This window comes from Salvelinus alpinus, chromosome 1 (genome assembly GCF_045679555.1).
Source record: "Salvelinus alpinus chromosome 1, SLU_Salpinus.1, whole genome shotgun sequence".
Lineage (NCBI taxonomy): Eukaryota > Metazoa > Chordata > Actinopteri > Salmoniformes > Salmonidae > Salvelinus > Salvelinus alpinus.
In genome coordinates, this window is record NC_092086.1 from 69,438,898 (window position 1) to 69,458,392 (window position 19,495).

Genomic DNA, 19,495 nt, shown 5'->3' on the forward strand with positions numbered 1-19,495 from the left:
GGAAAAAATAGGTTCAGATAATGCACTGAACAGTTGGCAGATTAATCCACTTAATTAACAATACCATTTTGTACCATTGGTATTTGCTCGTAGTGTGAAGGATACTTTTAACCTTGGACACAATATCTTCATCTTACAATAGTTGAGGATAGGCTTGTTTCCTAAAAGAAACTCATAAATCCTTAGGATTTAAAATCCTTAGGATTTTTTTAGGGGGCTGGTCCATCTCAAGGCGTCCTCCTCAGGTTAGAAATATGTTCACCTTTTCACCTTTTTCTCCTTGTAAGGTACAAAAAAAAACAAAAAATGTGCACACCCTCCACCCTCATAGACTTAACAAAAAATTACCACAAATAACGAACTGTAGCGACCCTGTGTTTATAAGCGTGGATATTGAATTTGCCACTTCAGCATGCTTTTGGGGCACAGTCGATGCCACGCAGGACTACGGGCCAGAAAGTTGAGGGTTCGCCGAGCACCACGGATGAGCTAACTCTCCCTGCAGACAATGATCAGCTAGGTGAAAATCTGATTTTCAACATGTTTATGCAATATTTATAATTATCTAAAATATATGCAACAAATGTTCCACCAACAGGTTTCTGTGCCAATGCACCATAACCAATAAACAAAGCATACAGACTTCGGGCGCTTCAACATGGTTTGCGTTTTCAACGCTACAATCTGCCTTGTTTGGATGCTGGAATTATATTTTGGACGAATGTGCGCAGGTAGCCTACAGGATACGTTTGAAGTAGTCTATAATCAGATTAAAACGTTATGACTGGTTGTGTTAATGCCACAAATAAGAGATAATACATTGTAAAAGTCAAATGACAAATATTTAGGCTATAGGATATTGAAGCGTTATGAATTCTAGGTGCGCGAGGAATAGCCACTCGGATTGGAGAGAAGGCAGAGCTCAGCAGCCTGAATAACTGGGCTCGCTGGAAGCATATGTGGCCACATAATTATAGGATGACTTGGTGATCGACAACAGACAGCGCATCTCAGTATCAGCACTTAAAATACAGTCAGACTGGCACGCTACTTTCGTAGAATGGAATGAAACATTCAAATCTCGTTTGCGCTGTTATTCAAATGACATTTTCACTGCAGTTTACAGCCTAGAGTAGAACGTACTCACGTGAAAACAATGCAATGGGGTGTTGGAGGCTAGTCTAGGTGGGATAATTGTATTGTCCCTAAACAAGATCGATAGGGCAGCTTTTTGAGCTGCCTGTCTCATGTCTTCACTGTTCTTTCATGCACAATGATGCACCATGTCCTCTCCACTTATAATGAAAATTGGTGCAGCTTTGAATGATTTTATGTGTGGTATGATTGCTACTTAGGATATTGCAGATCTGGACAAACGATCCACCTACCACTATTGTCACTATGAATGGTGGATAGAGAGCAGGCTAGACCGTTAGACTGGTAGACTATATTGACCTGTGTGGTATAGTTAGTGTGTGGAAAAACTTAGTGCATAAGGGATGTACCAAAACACCTCGATATAGGGGAGGTGCATGCAAGCAGATGAGGAAATTTGGCTAGGATGGAAGTAATGGTATAGTAAAACCTGCAAAAGGGCGAAAGTAAACCCAGGAGAAAAAAACTCTACCCTCCCCTGTGCCAAATAAAAACCACAGAACCCTCCCCAAAGCCTAAAAAAACCCATAGACAACCTTCACTTAATACTGACCTCCAAGCCGTTAGTGAGGAGCTACACATTCTCTGAAACTAATCTCCAACTAAATTTGGCTCGATCAAGCCTGATTCATTAAAGGCCAACATGCAATCTGGATATTCTTTCATCTGTAAAGCAGAAGCATTACAAATTCGGTGAAGGAAATGTAAAGGTAATTTACGATTTAGCCGACATGCAGCATTTACTGTGAATGCAGTCTTCACCAACACATGAACATTGCCTTTAAATTTCAATCACGATTATAATGCTGAATTTCCACGATAACGGATTGAATAGAGCCTAAATCTTTTAAAAACAGCCAGCCAGAAGCATTTTCTTATTAAACAATGCTAAAGCCTTTGACAGGGGTAAATAGCTTTTCTTGTTTTAAAGCCTTAAGGAGGAGGTAAGAGGGATTAATTGCCTGCAGCATAAATCTTTTTTATGGGTGCCACTGGCTGACCTGACCTAGAGATGTTATTGGCTACCAGCTGAATGTAGACCCAGTAAACACACACACACACACGCACGCACCATCTCTTCTGCAGCTCGTGAAATGGGGTGTGTTTGAAATGTCTTCCAAAGCGTCAATATTAGACCTTGGTTCTTCTCAGAGTGTAGGAATCACATTGCGCCAGACAAGTGTTTGGGTTTGAACATGATTTGCAACTTTTGAATTGAATTTCATTCTGCGTGTTATTCATAAAGCTAGGGGCCCGATTCAGTCAGATCCGCTTTAGCCGACATCTTCATAGCTGATGATTTGATGTGTCGGAGGTGGAACTGTGTTAGAGCTGTCAAATCCACAATCGACTCACAGTATCATACCTAAAGCGGACATTGCCATTGGCTGCACAAAGACGCAATAAGAGAAATCCCATGCAGCCTTGTTTACACGTTCAAACACTGAAATGTGAGATGTAATCTACACCTCGTTTAGGATTATATAAATTCTCATTATTTCATTTAATGATTTTCAATTTTTTTTTTATATAGCCTACACTTTCTGGTTCTGAACTTCTAACGCGAGTGGGACGGGTGTGGCTTCGTGACAAAGATCGCTTGACAGCTCCAACGCAATTCCACCTCCGACACAGCCAAAACATCATCAATGCGGGTGTCTGCTATCACCCGTTAACACTTGATCTGATTGAATCTAGACCTAGAAAGGAGGATGGTGAAAGCTAAGTATGTGCAGGGAAATAGCTAAGTAAGCGTTGTGCAGTAATGCCACCATGAGACTTGAAGTACTGTTGTTCTGCCTTGGCTTTTAACTGACAATGAATGGTATTGATGGGGACGTTATAGTGTGTTATAGTACTGGGAATACTGGTTCAAATCTGTGGTCCACTGTAACAGAGACTGTGGTAAAAGCCTAGTAAGAACGCACAGCCGTAATCACCAGACATCTATCTCTGAATAAAATAAAAGAGGAGGCAGTAAATAAAAGGCATTAATGCTTTAATGTTACTAGTTTTTTAAGGTCTGTTGCATTCAGGTGTAATACATACTGTGCATGGCCAGCCCATAGATCTGTACACAGATAAAATAATATACTTCTATGGGAGCTAATGAATGCAGTATCACACTGTGACAAAGTGAGAGCACTTATCTTGCATTAAGCTCAGGCAGCGTAACTTTTTTCTAAACTAAATACTGAGGGAGAAAAAGTAGAAAAAGGAAGGAAAGCGCTACTAAGGTACACAATAGTACATTTTGGTAGACAGAATGTGCTCTTTGGTAAAAGGGGTGAATTGGTCATCAAAAAGAAAGGAGAACCAAGGCACTCTTCATATAATTAATTAAAATGCCTTTATTTGTATGGCATGTTCAGAACATGCCATACAAATAAAGGCATGTTAATTAATTATATGAAGAGTGCCTTGGTCCTCCTTTCTTTTTGACGAAATACTGAGGGAGTTTAAGCAGTTTTGCTATAGGTACAGAAAAATAACAAACATGTGAGACTGATATTGCTGTAAAAGTTAGTGTTTCAAATGAGTTGCTGCTATGCTAGCACATTAGCTAGCAAGTGTAAACATTAGCACGTGTGAGAACATTCCATTCAATAGCACAACACGTGTGTCACTGCTTGCAATAGCCTCAACCATTAGTGTAAGTCAGTAACCAACATAGGTGTCAGGCCCTAGTTCTTGTCATGTAGTAGGATGTCAGATCCCAGTGAGCTCGATGACTTGGGGAGAGGCTGCGGTCACATGTCACTGGCCTTGGGGCAATTGTCAGCCCCACCGCTCCATGGCGACACTTATCGTAGATGGCAGGGCAAGGGGGCAGACGGTGGGTGAATACACAGTCATAGGGACTCTGATTGGAGACAGTAAATGGGGGCTGACAATGCTCAGCTGTCCCAGTCCATGTGACTATGACTTTCCTCACCAATGGACATTTCTGTAATGCATGTCACTGCCATGGTCTGTGTGACACACTGATGGAGAGTCAGGTTGGATTTACGTGACAATTAATAATCAGTCATCTGATTAATAATCAGTCATTCCTCTGTTTGAGGACAGAATGGAAGGAAAAGAACATTCCATTTCCTCTCAAGCAATTTTTAAAGTGTTTTGAAGTGTTTTTTCAAGCGAAAAAATGTTGGGAACATCCTTATTACAGTGTAATTACATATGTTATTACACTATAATTACATATGCAATTACACTGTAACAATCATTGTAATTAATTGTAATAATGCATAGTTACACTAATAACTAGTGGTAATTGCAGTCTGTAATTACAGTGGTGTTAACAACGAATGCTAGTTACCATGCTTGTTACAAATGTTAAAGTTTCCGATAACATCCCAACACACCATATTTCAGCCTGCACAAATCACTTGATAAGTGTTAGCCAATTGAAAACCGATCACTTCTGCAATAAATAGCTATGGAGTATGATGCCCAGGCCCAATAGCAAAAACGGGTTCACAAACAGTTAACATTAAAAAAAAATATATTTTTTTAAACCATTTCACTGTGCATTGGGTCAATTACAATGGGTCAATTATTTTAATCATCAATTAAACATTTGTAAACACATTAATAAACAATTACTTTTAAAATGATGATAGTCATTCGTGATTGCCAAATTGTACGCCTATTATTAAGCTTGGTTGAATAATGGTTTATAAATGCACTTAAAATGGTCATAAGACAAACTCTTATTCCATCATGTAACCTTGCAAGTGTTTCACCGTTGAGGAACATTCTCACGTTTGGCTGGGCTGCATTGGTGCAATTATTTATTTATCGCAGGAATTAAGGCATCATGTCAAGATCTGCCCATCTGCGCAAAACCCTAGAAATAATGATGACCGCAAACGTGCCCAGATGTTGACATCGATATCATGTGAAAGCGCGCAAAGGACAGGGTCAAGAAGAAGGTCAGTGTGCAAGTCCAAACTTGAAAGATTGCCACGAAAAAAACAGTGTTGTAAGTCAAAAACATCAACACTGGAGAGCAAAAGTATGTTTTCCATGCAATTTATTTTAATTTTTGGATACATTAATTCTGCTGGATGATTTAGCATAGGTATCTAGCTAGCTATTCACTAGCTAAATAGCTAGCTAACATTAGCTGGGCTCGATGGTTGTATGTTCTCTTAACCTTCTCAGGGTATCCGTACTCAAGGGTATTACGTGAGACACACCCAGCATGTTAACGTTAGCTAGCTAGCGGCTTGCAAGCCTCCCCCTTTTTCCTCCAAACATAACGATGGTCATTATGGCCAAACAGTTCTATTTTTGTTTCATCAGACCAGAGGACATTTCTCCAAAAAGTGCGATCTTTGTCCCCATGTGCAGTTAGGAAATGTAGTCTGGCTTTTTTATGGCGGTTTTGGAGCAGTGGCTTCTTCCTTGCTAAGCGGGCCTTTCAGGTTATGTCGATATAGGACTCGTTTTACTGTGGATATAGATACTTTTGTACCTGTTTCCTCCAGCATCTCCATAAGGTCCTTTGCTGTTGTTCTTGGATTGATTTGCACTTTTCGCACCAAAGTACGTTCATCTCTAGGAGACAGAACTCCTTCCTGAGCGGTATGACGGCTGCGTGGTCCCATGGTGTTTATACTTGCGTACTATTGTTTGTACAGATGAACGTGGTACCTTCAGGCATGTGGAAATGCTCCCAAGGATGAACCACACTTGTGGAGGGCTACTATTTGTTTTCTGAGGTCTTGGCTGATTTCTTTTGATTTTCCCATGATGTCAAGCAAAGATGCACTGAGTTTGAAGGTAGGCCTTAAAATACATCCACAGGTATACCTCCAATTGACTCAAATGATGTCAATTAGCCTATCAGAAGCTTCTAAAGCCATGACATCATTTTTGGGAATATTCCAAGCTGTTTGAAGGCACAGTCAACTTAGTGTATGTAAACGTCTGACCCACTGGAATTGTGATACAGTGAATTAGAAGTGAAATAATCTGTCTGTAAACAATTGTTGGAGAAATGACTTGTGTCATGCACAAAGTAGATGTCCTAACCGACTTGCCAAAACTATAGTTGTTAACAAGACATTTTTGGAGTGGTTTAAAAACTAGTTTTATTCACTCCAACCTATGTGTATGTAAACTTCCGACTTCAACTGTATTAAGTTATTTTATGTTATTGAGTAGGCCTATATCTTTGTTTAATCTAATTAATACAATTATTAAACTAACAATGAATATCCTTATTATTTTGTAAGAAATGTAAGATATTTACATTTTTATGTTGCAATAAAGTTGGCTAAAGTAGAAGCGGATATTTTGTTTGTTGTTTTTTTCATTTGGTAATATATAATTATATCGACATTTCTCATAGATAACTATAAAGTTACACTTCACTTTAAATGCCTAAATCCTGTGTAACAACTGGCGATAACCTTGTACTCATGCAGATATTACAGTACATGTTATATGTGGTGTACTAGTGGGTTTATCCTCTCACTTGGATGGCAAAGAGGTTCAGGTTGTCATAATGGCTAAGTGGGTAAGTATTTTGTTTATATATAATATATCATATATTATATTATAAACTGGGATGCCATCTGTATGATAGACCCCAGTCAGTGAGGTTGACCTATATCTGTTGACCTGATCTGTTTTTGTAAACTCAACCAAGTTAACCCAGATGGTACACTTTTTGGGGGACAAGTGCTAGCAACAACATTGAGTGGAGGTAATTGAGGGTAGCTAATTCGAGCCTATTAAGCATCCAACCATTGTAATCTGGGACATCCAGCACACCTGTCTACAAGAGATTACAACCTTGTGGTAGTTATTACTGAATCGGATGCAGCTGAGAAGAAAACAAACACTAAATTGGTGAATTTAGTGGAAATTTGCCTACTTGTAACAAGCATGGAAACAATAATTTTTACTACAGACTGCAATTTCCACCGGTTGCTTGTTGTTATTAGAGTGACCTGTTATAGTGTAATTACACATGAAGGACCCCTTAAGATGAAGTGTTACCGGTAACATTCGGTAACATTTATTTGTATTTATTTTGTCATATAAAGTGATGTGATACATCTCTTTCTCTTCTCATGTTTTCTCTCTGTATTGGTGGGCAAGGGAAGTGTAAAACAAAAGTGTATTTGAAAGTGGTATGGTAGTAGGTGCCAGGCGCACCAGTTTGAGTGTGTCAAGAACTGCAACGCTGCTGGGTTTTTCACACTCAACAGTTTCCCATGTGAATGGCCTTTGGTCCACCACCCAAAGGACATCCAGCCAACTTGACACAACCGTGGGAAGCATTGGAGTCAACATGGGCTAGCATCCCTGTGAAATGCTTTCGACACCTTGTAGAGTCCATGTCCACGAATTGAGGCTATTCTGAAGGCAAAAGGGGGTGCAACTCAATATTAGGAAGGTGTTCCAAGTGTGTTGTACACTCAGTGTAAATCTCTTTTAAATGTTGATATTTGGTTGTGTTGACAACCAAACACAATTCAATATCACTAATTATCATTACATTTGAAATCAACCAGAGCTTGGACTATTGCATAGTTTAATTCTGGATTGAATTGAAACGATAGCTGTTAATTACACTGGGCTTGATTAAAACCCTGAATGGGAGACCAAAGTGTATCTGTACATAAATCAATTCTCCAGTAAGAGGTGCTGCCCAGGCTGTTGTTACTTTTTCTGATAGTTGATATAACATTGAAGATCCGACGTTGTTTTAAAGTAACAAATTCAACCTATTTTATACAAGGTTTGTCTATGTGGAAATTTGGTTACCATGATGACATCATCCTGTGGTTGAAATTTCACCCTCAAAACAATAGTTCATGTTGCAGACTTTTTTCAAATCCAATGTATTTTCCACGTACATTCCACGTCACACTACATTGACAAATGATGTTAAAAAAGTTGATTCAACCAGTTTGTGCCTAGTGGGATTGTTGTCCTTTTCAGAGCATTGTGGGACAGTGCAAAGAAGCTCAATTAGAGAACAATTGTCACGTACTGCAACTGTGTGACATGAAATAATAGCTTTAGTAATTAACCAAGCCATGAGAGCAAAGAGCAACATTCTGTCACGATGGGAAAGAAAGATAGTCAAAGGTTTCTAGAAAAGTTGATTAAGTTGATTAATTGCTTTGGGATCTCTCCTTGGAGTCTTGGCTCCCAGAGAAGGAAATCACTGGAGAATAGGTCTAGAAGTCACAAGGCTGCCACGTTATTACATTGGTTCTGTCTGCTGGTGTATGCTAATTATCTGACTTAAACATTCTTAATATTCCTCTTATTTGAAAAATTATATTATTTTGACTTGAAAATGTGGAATTAATTCCTACCAAAAAAATGAATCTGTAATACCTGATTGTACAGTGATACCAACATTACCACTTCATCTCAAATATAAATCAGTACACTGCCTTGCTGTTTCCACAGTTCACATAGAGGTAAGGACAACATTACAACATGGGCTATGTTTAAACATGGGTGTTCTGTAGGACTGCCTTGATGAACCACACAGCATTGGAAAGCTTGTCTCTCTGAGCTCTACCATTGAGCAAGCTAAATGCATGATTTCCTCAAGGCAAAACTATGTTGCTGGTAGTCTCTTAGCCAAGCAGGGATATACTGACATTGTCTCTGGAGGCCTGAGGATTTCAGCTGAGTTAGAGAAACAGCCAATTCTCTGGAGAATCCGCCCAGACATTTTCTTTCTCTTTTTCCACCTGCATCTTATACGCAGAGCGAGAACACAAGCGCTACAAAGAGTCTACAGTCTGTAAACAGGAAGCAACATCAGGTTAACATTCTGCTCTCTTTTCATTATGGTTCCCTCCAGAACGGAGTCTGAGGCCAAAATGGCACCCTATTCCCTATATATAATGTACTACTATTGACCAGGACCCGTAGGGCTCTAGTCAAAAGTACTGCACTATAAAGGGAACAAGATGCCATTTGGGACACAGGCATTGACAGATCAGTGTTGTTTCCAGCAGATTACCGGTGCGTTGTGCAGGTCTGAGGCTGATCGATACACTGTTTAGCTCTGTAGACCTGGGAAACTCAACAACGTGCAGCTGGGAAAGAGAGAGCTACAGTAGGCCTATGTACATGTGGATAGGACAAGCTGTGTAGGCTGCTGGCAGCAGAAACCATCTTTTGTCCCATTACCTCTATCCTGTTAAATAGTCTCTCTAGCTCTCTCTCTAGCTCTCTCTAGCTCTCTCTCTCTCAAATGGTATGAGCCAGGTGTACTGTGTTTGTCTGTTCAGCTCCTCATGCTCAGCCAAGGAAACCAGGTAGTGAGGTTTCTCTGCAGAGTTGTAACAGACAGCCATTGTTTGATAGCTGGATCGGATCTCCCAGGATAGATGGAGGCCTGCCAGACGGCTAGTGACCAGTCTCCCAAAGGCAGCGATGTTAAGCTTATCATCTGTCCAGTGGAGGAACAGATCAACGCCGCCCGACTCATCGAGAACGAGATGCGATTCGCCTGGGATGCAGATAGGTCGGTGAAGTTTGATAGCAGGTCCTGCTTCTGCTGCAGCTGAGCTAACCACCAGAGAATCTCTTCCCGAAGCTGCTAGATTGTGCAGCCTGGGCTCATAGACTAGACGTAACATAATATGTGAAATCTGCGACACTCAAATGAGTATGATATGTTACGTTTCATATGGTTATTTAAGACAGAAGGTTACTTAAGGCAAAAACGAAAGGAAGGAGGCTGGTCGGGGTGGATGGGTAGGTGTATAACAATATATCAATCAATCAAATGTATTTATAAAGCCCTTTTTACATCAGCCGATGTCACAAAGTGCTATACAGAAACCCAGCCTAAAACCCCAAACAGCAAGCAATGTAGATGTAGAAGCACGGTGGCTAGGAAAAACTCCCTAGAAAGGCAGGAATCTAGGAAAAAACCTAGAGAGGAACCAGGCTCTGAGGGGTGGCCAGTCCTCTTTTGGCTGTGCCGGGTGGAGATTATAACAATACATGGCAAAGATGTTCAAACGTTCATAGATGACCAGCAGGGTCAAATGATAATAATCACATACCTCGTTCAAAGGCATGTACATATTTTGTCTTGCCCATCACCCTCTGAATTGCACACATACACAATCCATGTCTCAATTCTCCAGGCTTAAAAATCTATTTTTTTTAACCAGTCTCCCTCCCTTTACATGTTTGAGTCTCATCACGGCCAACTTTAGCATTTTAGCTAATTAGCAACTTTGCAACCACTTAGTACTTTTTAGCTACTTTACAACTACTTAGCATGTTAGCTAAACCTAACCGTAACCCCTAAACCCTAGCCTAGCTAACGTTAGCCACCTAGCTAATATTAGCATCAGCCAGCTAGCCACCTTACTAACGTTAGCCACAACAAATTGGAATTCATAACATATCAGGCGTATTGCAAATTTGTAACTTATTGTATGAATTGCAATTTATAAAATCTAATGTGAATTTTAATTCAAAACATTTCATATGAATTGTAATTTGTAACATAACATACGAAATGAATGATGGACATCCACAAATCTTGCACCTATCGCATTTGGGCCCAGCCTTGAATAAAAACACTGCTAGCCTTCTCGCCAGTAGGGTCCCAGCCACAGGGGCTAACCGCGACATTCGCTTGTAAAATGGTGTGGATAAAAATGCTAATCCAAACTCTAATTTCTTCGTATAGTTTGGGATAAATTGCAGAAGATTAGGCTGAAAGACTAAAACAAACAAAGAATTGACACGCTAAAGAAATGAAAAACCCCTATACCACACTTCACAAAGAAAGTCCTGCAGGCTCTATTTTTATCTTAACCTGCAGCTGGCCCAGAACAGAGCATTATGTCTTGCTCTTCATTGTAAATAGAGGGCTAATATTAATACTATGCATACCAAGTCTTTCTTCCGACACATGTTTTTATGAGAAGCATTAATGTGTTGGAAATTCCAAATTGTTTGCATAGTCAACTTACACACAGCACTGACACACACACTTACCACCAGACATGCCACCAGGGGTATTTTCACAGTCCCCAGGTCCAGAACAAATTCAAGGAAACGTACAGTATTATACAGAGCCATGAGTGCATGGAACTCCTTCCATCGTATATAGCGCAAGTGAACAGAAAACCTGGTTTCAAAAAACAAATAAAGCAACACCTCACGGCACAACGCCTCTCTGCCATGTCACCTACTTGTTGTGTGTACGCACTGCCATGTTTGTGTAACTGATAGATGCGCGCACAGACACACACACAATCTGTTAATGTTTTTAAATGTATGTCAATTGTAAAGTATTTTTACTTATGTCTTTTTAGTTACATGTCGTACCCCTGTAAAACTAGCTGTCACCATTGGCGTTGGCTAATGGGGATCCTAATAAATAAAAATGTAACTGGACGTGACGTGACGTGTGAATGGATGAGTATTAGTATGAATAAGAAAAGTGTAATCACTCAGTGGAATTGGTTTTCTATCATAAGAGATTTTCCCTAATGAAAACAAGTCTTCATTGCAGTATCAAATACTAGGCCTGTGTTTTTGCCATCAAATACTATTCCGATTCCAATTTAGGAAATTCCGTTTATACTTAACCTCTACAGGATCCTGGGCTTGCACCTGGGCTGGAATAATACATGATGGCCTTTCTCTTGCATTTCAAAGATAAAGGTACAAAAAAAATACAAAAGAACAGATGTTTTTTTCTTTGTATTATCTTTCACCAGATCTAATGTGTTATATTGTCCTACATTCATTTCACATTTCCTCAAACTTCAAAGTGTTTCCTTTCAACATGGTCATTACTTTACTCAGTACTTTGTTGAAGCACCTTCGGCAGTGATTACAGCCACGAGTATTCTTAGGTATGATGCTACTACAAGCTACTCCTGCATTGTCTTGGCTGTGTGCTTATTGTCCTGTTGAAAGGTGAACCTTTGACCCAGTCTGAGGTCCTGAGTGCTCTGGAGCAGGTTTTGATCAAGGATCTCACCGTACTTTGCCCCGTTCATCTTTCCCTTGATCCTGACTAGTCTCCCAGTCCCTGAAAAACATCCCCACAGCATGATGCTGCCACCACCATGCTTCACCGTAGGGATGGTGCCAGGTTTCCTCCAGACGTGACGCTTGGCATTCAGGTCAAAGAGTTCAATCTTGGTTTCATCAGACCAGAGAATTTAGTTTCTCATGGTCTGAGAGTCTTTAGGTACTTTTTGGCAAACTCCAAGTGGGCTGTCTTGTACCTTTTACTGAAGAGTGGCTTCCGTCTGGCCAATCTACCATAAAGGCCTGATTGGTGGAGTGCTGCAGCAATGGTTGTCCTTCTTGAAGGTTCTCCCATCTCCACAGAGGAACTCCAGAACCCTGTCAGAGTGCCCATCGGGTTCTTGGTCACCTCATGGCTTGGTTTTTGCACTGACATGCACTATCAACTGTGGGACCTTATATATAGTGTGTGCCTTTCCAAATCATGTCCAATCAATTGAATTGACCACAGGTGGAATCCAAACAAGTTGAAGAAACATCTCAAGGATGATTAATGGAAACAGGATGCACCTGAGCTCAATTTCGAGTCTCATAGCAAAGGGTCTGAATACTTATGTAAACCAAACATTTTTATTGCAAAAACATTTTTGCAAACATTTCTATAAACCTGTTTTTTGCTTTGTCGTTATGGGATATTGTGTGTAGATTTCTGAGGATTTAAAAAAAATGTAATCCATTTTAAAATAAGGCTGTAACGTAAACATTTTTGGAAAAAGTAAAGGGGTCTGAATATTTTCCTAGGGCACTGTATGTGAGGTCATTAGGCCTACTGACGGTCAATACTGATAGTGGATAATATTTAACATGATATAAATATGAAACAGAGAAAGTAGCCTATAAGTAAGATATTTGAGAGTACCCATCCCTGCAAGTTAAAAGGCTGTACAATTTAAATTTGGCATAATGGCACAGCATTTCATAAACTTTGATGTGGGAAAGTTGATATGTTGATGTGCTTAAGTTGGATGCCATATGATTGGTTTCACATTTGTCTCCAGCAATATACAGTTGAAGTCGAAAGTTTACATACACCTTAGCCAAATACATTTAAACTCAGTTTTTCACAATTCCTGACATGGAATCCTAGCCCTGAATTAGGTCAGTTAGGATCACCACTTTATTTTAAGAATGTGAAATGTCAGAATAATAGTAGAGAGAATGATTTATTTCAGCTTTAATTTATTTCATCACATTCCCAGTGGGTCAGAAGTTTACATACACCCAATTAGTATTTGGTAGCATTGCCTTTATTTATTTTTAACTTGGGTCAAACGTTTTGGGATGTCTTCCACAAGCTTCCCACAATAAGTTGGGAGAATTTTGGCCCATTCCTCATGACAGAGCTGGTGTAACTGAGTCAGGTTTGTATGCCTCCTTGCTCGCACACGCTTTTTCAGTTCTGCCCACAAATTTTCTATAGGATTGACGTCAGGGCTTTGTGATGGCCACTCCAATACCTTGACTTCGTTCTCCTTAAGCCATTCTGCCACAACTTTGGAAGTATGCTTGGGGTCATTGTCCATTTGAAAGACCCATTTGCAAACAAGCTTTAACTTCCTGACCGATGTCTTGAGATGTTGCTTCAATATATCCACATAATTTTCCTTCCTCGTGATGCCATCTATTTTGTGAAGTGCACCAGTCCCTCCCGCTGCAAAGCACCCCACAACATGATGCTGCCACCCCCGTGCTTCATGGTTGGGATGGTGTTCTTCGGCTTGCAAGCATCCCCCTTTTCCTCCAAACATAACGATGGTCATTATGGCCAAAAAGTTATTTTTGTTTCATCAGACCAGAGGACATATCTCCAAAAAGTACAATCTTTGTCCCCATGTGCAGTTGCAAACCATAGGCTGGCTTTTTATGGCGATTTTGGAGTAGTGGCTTCTCCTTGCTGAGCGGCCTTTCAGGTTATGTCGATATAGGACTCGTTTTTCTGTGGATATAGATACTTTTCTACCCGTTTCCTCCAGCATCTTCACAAGTCCTTTGCTGTTGTTCTGGGATTGATTTGCACTTTTCGCACCAAAGTACGTTCATCTCTAGGAGACAGAACGCGTCTCCTTCCTGATCGGTATGACAGCTGCGTGGTCCCATGGTGTTTATACTTGCGTACTATTGTTTGTACAGATGAACGTGGTACCTGCAGGCGTTTGGAAATTGCTCCCAAGGATGAACCAGACTTGTGGACGTCCACCATTTATTTCTGAGGTATTGGCTGATTTATTTTGATTTTCCCATGATGTCAAGCAAAGAGGCACTGAGTTTGAAGGTAGGCCTTGCAATACATCCACAGGTACACCTCCAATTGACTGAAATGATGTCAATTAGCCTATCAGAAGCTTCTAAAGCCATGACATCATTTTCGGGAATTTTCCAAGCTGTTTAAAGGCACAGTCAACTTAGTGTATGTAAACTTCTGACCCACTGGAATTGTGATACAGTGAATTAGAAATGAAATAATCTGTCTGTAAACAATTGTTGGAAAAATTACTTGTGTCATGCACAAAGTAGATGTCCTAACCGACTTGCCAAAACTATAGTTTGTTCACAAGAAATTTGTGGAGTGGTTGAAAAACGAGTTTTAATGACACCAACCTAAGTGTATGTAAACTTCCGACTTCACCTGTATCTAAAACAATTGTAATTTATATTTATGATTCCCTCTTCCAAACGGATTACTCATTTACCTAGCTCTTATCAATAGCTCCTATCAAGTTGTAAAGTACAGTGCATGAAGAATGGTGTTTTTTCTATCAGAAAAAATAAAGTAGATGTTTTTTCCACTTGGAATCAGTAGGTTCGCTAGGTCTTATTCATTGTTCCCTGACGTATAAAGGTTGTGGAATAATTAGGGAATTAAGTCAAGGTCAGAATATAGACACACCTTCATTTATTTGATCTCCACCTAAAACGAATAGCATGCTATTCTCATGCTTACAAATTCAAGTTTAGAATACACCTAGAGAAAAAAGTGCATAAAAAGGGAATTACATTCCATTTACCTGCTTAACTCAGGTCGGAATTGGGCCCTTACAGCGAACCCAGTGAAGCAATACAAGTACGATGAACACACTGTATCTTTGTTGAAGGCTTTGTTATCATACTCTTTCAAAAGGAGTTTTTTTTCTAAGCGGTTTTTATGTTTATTTGAGGCCCAGCTCTCCACAACAGTTTGGGCTGATCAGAGGAACACTTTTTCTGGGACAGACTCTCTTCTCCAGGGGAGGGGGGCTGGGGGACACACACACTTGTTTTAAAGTTGCAGAGGGAGCAATGAAGCTCACAAAATGAATCAATCAATGGAGGCATGATAATGAATTATTTCCTTGCTGGAGCGAGAGTTGGAGGGAGAGATAAAAGAAGACCCCATGCTGTGCTGCTAACAGCCGGGGGGCCTCAGTGTGTGAATAACGGTGTGCCGGAGCCTGAGGACTGCTAGCAAAAAATGTGATGGTGGAAAAACAACGAGATGGAGAGGAGGATGAAGGAGTAGTGGAGTCTGGGTGTTTAGGGGTTAGAGGTCAGGCCGTGCTATTTCCGATAAATTAGAGAATAACTATTAAAGGGGTAAAATGAAAATAGACATTAGATGACTGGTAGCACAACTGCTCTCCAGCGAATGTTCACCTTTGAAATGATCAACTCACTGATGATTATGGAGATAGGAAATATTAGAGTATGACATTAAGTTACAAGTCTTTTATCATATCTTGTATAACATTTCCCCCGGTTAAGAGAGTCTTCTATTCAAACTCAAGGATTGGAGTTTGGATTGGAGAATATTAAGACTTTCAATTAAATAGTAAGTTCTCATGTATATGAAAAGAAAGCCAAACACCCTTTCTGTGAACTCTGCGGAGGTCGTTGTATTTCACAATTCGTTTGGCTGGCAAACAATGAGTTTCCAACATTTGCCTTTAATTGGTTACAGGCTGACAGGCAACTGCTGTTACACTAATGCGCTACTTTTTCATCCCATTTTATAGATTTATATCACTGTCTGTGTAAACAAGTGGATAAAGATTGTCAGCCTAACAGGCATATCGATTTTATTAGCATTATACTGCTCTGCAATATCATTTGACATATGCTTGGATGTTTCTAATGTACAAAGAAAAAACCCTGTGGTATTTCACAATGTTGAAGATGTTGGCTCATATTTCTTATTTGAAATTTGATATTTATTGAAGTCTCCCGGTACGGAGATATTTTGCTTCGTCTTCCAGACACACATTGTACCTGTGCATTTTAGGCTCATTGTAATCAGGCAACTTAATGAGCGTAGACACATTCTTTCTGTACTGTCCTCCTCTTCTCTTCTCTCCTCTCTATAGGGAGATGGCATTGTTAAATGTCTCACAAAATAGATTATTCCAAGATCAGAGGTACCTACAGTTGCCATGGAGACCCATTTTGCTTGTCTTACTGCGTTATGCAGAACAGAGTAATCCTCTGGCTTCTTGCCGTTCACCGTCTTACCGTTGGCCATATTTAAGGGGCTGCCGAGGGAAACTGTAAAACGGTGGATGTGTGGAGGAAGAGATGTGGTGACAGGACATCCTCTGTTTCTGTCACACTCAGAGACAGAGATGGTTATTAAGGGCTAACACAGCAAGCTGACAGAATGTAATTACCCCGGCACACAGCTGACACAATGAATGTGCCGGAAACCATACAAATATGGTATTGGCAATTAGCCGTGAAGGCCATGGAGTCGTCTAATGAGCCTTCAAATAAAACACCAACGTGGAACAGAGAGGAGCTGGAAGAGAGGAGCCAACCTGAGAGGGAGGCAGGTGGAATAGACCTTAAGTACAGTTATCTTAAGTCACTCTCTACTATGTGCTTAGCTACGGATAGTTCACCACTCACTGCAGGCTACAACTTCATGGGTGGGTTACTTGTTGGACAATGACATGCTGATATGATCGAGGTTGTCCACAGTGTCAGCTTAAGATCTAAATTTAGGGCTGTTTTTTCACTTACTGTGAAAGTCAGAAAACCATGAAAAATGTGCTGCGACAGCTTTACGGTGACGGACAGCTGCTTTGTCTTTCAATGAGTGGGTTTAATTGACTATGCCTTTGCTAATGTAGTAATTTGCATCCCTTGAAAAGCTGTGATCTCCTTGGGATAAGCGTACCCTTCTGATGGCCTGTGTAATCTCCACCTGTGGAGGATAAGCATCACAGGCAGACAGGGGACTGGCGCGTGCCGCTCTTCCCGACCTACACCCTACACGGTCATTCATGCTCCTCCACCGCAAAGCCTGCCCCTCAGTACATTCCACCACGCACGCACGCACACACACGGACCCCTTTTCCTAGCCAATTACACTTGTCTCCCTTTCTTTCCCTCCTCCCCCCCCCCCTGACCACTCTCTCCCCCCTCTCTGCCACCACACTCTGTTTCAGCCACTTGATTAATTAAGCAGATCTGCTGACGGTGCCTGCCAGCTCAGCTCACCATGTCCTTATAATTCCACTATTAACGGCAGCCATGAAAAACAAATAGACTCCCAGCGAAGGGAGCTCTGGGCACAATGCCCCCAACTCCAGCATTCCCCCTCTCCCTTCCCTTATCCTCTTCACTCCGTCCCATATGGATGCCTCTTTTCCACTCCCCTGGGGCACTACAGTGCATCCCTCCTGCAGTAGAAAAGGTTTACAATGTTAAAGGGAGTACTACCACAGTATGTTTCTGCAAGTCTGGACAAGCATCTGCTTCAATGGCTAAAACACATGTGGTCCTTGAGGTTAATGTATCCGTTCACTCTAATAACAGCACATGTGTACCAGCCGTTCTCTAGCATGATCTACCTCTACCACATTGGGTATTTATTTGTATTTTTTATTGAACCTTTATTTATGGAATAGATAAATACTACACTCTACCCACTGGGAACACACTGGTTGAGTCACTGTTGTTTCCATGTCTCTTCAACAAAATTACGTTGAAACAACGTGGAATAAACGTTGAATTGACATCTGTGCCCAGTGGGTAGGGCACACACAGAGCACATCTCAAAGTCATTATACCCTTATCTCAGCACCTCCGTAGGCACTGCGGCAGAGATGTGCGCTATTCAACGGCCATTACTTATTCTCCTTTGCGAAGAACAAGAGGTCTCTTCTTCCTTTGACTGAGTTGAGCTCTCCAAAACTTTTCATCATTAGTCGGGAATACTACTTTCCAACATTTCGTTAAATACTCATTAGGCAAAGATTCAAGATGATATTTTTTCTGACTGTGATTATAGCTGTAGAGTTAAGCCCTCCTGTACAGCAAAGCCATCCTGACAGACCGGGGTAAAGGATAAAGCAAGAAGATGTTGGAGAGAGAGAGAGAGAGAAAAAAGGAAACAACGCTATGCTGAACTGTTACTGTCAGACGCCTAAGTAGATCACTGCAAATACTATCACTTCCTGAAGGGGGTGCCATGAGCCAAACTGAACTCCACGCTTTGGAATGGAATTTGTCTGCCTGCTATGGAACAGAACACTCTCTCTACACAACAGCATCTGCAGAACGGGGCTTAACATTGAGTATTGCTGCCCAGTGTATCTACCAAGCATGGCATCTACAGGGGGAGGTTGTGTAGAAACACCTGAGCTTCCTGGCATCTCAACTTCCATTTCCCTCAAGGGAGAACAACTCATCTCAGGAACATCCATCCATAGCACATAAGCCATAAACCTCCTCTTAATAAAACATTCCCACTCCTTGTTTTAGTCTTATGCAGCACAACAGTTAACCTTGAACAATGTCTGATCAATCACATGTTTTATTAGTCCCAACCCTCTCCTTCACCTCCCTGTTAAACCCCTTACACCTTCCTCAAAACAGACCCACCGCCAGCCATTCTCACAGCCCATCTGGATGCTAAAAGGAAAGTAACTGTATAATGACAACAATGATTCCACTAAAACCCAGTCATTACTATGGTTAATGACTGTTGAGGCTTAATGGACCTGTGTTTTTGCCCCGATTGTGAAAGCCTTCAAAATGGTGCCATGCCGCCTACTGCTAATGGCCTGATTTATCGGCTTTGTCCAATTGGATGGACTGGCCATATAGGCCTGGGCTGTGCATTTTGGTGCTCACGTCGCATATTGTGTTTCTAATCACACCGGCTGAAATGTATGGTGTATAGATATCCTCTATAAAGCAACCTCAGTGATAGGGGTTGCTCTGTCATCTTCTGTTCCAGGCCAAATCCAGGCTGCCATATTGGCTGTGCGATTAGGCTTTATTAGGCCTGATGACCAGGTGCTCTCAACCA

The 19,495-nt window shown here is 40.9% G+C and overlaps 1 protein-coding gene across 1 annotated transcript in view; it reads right to left on the reverse strand.

The window, feature by feature from the left end:
• The window catches only part of LOC139584170 (follistatin-related protein 4-like), a 222,720-nt gene that overhangs the window by 40,169 nt on the left and 163,056 nt on the right, over nt 1–19,495 (reverse strand). The gene's annotated exons all lie outside the window — the stretch shown is intronic.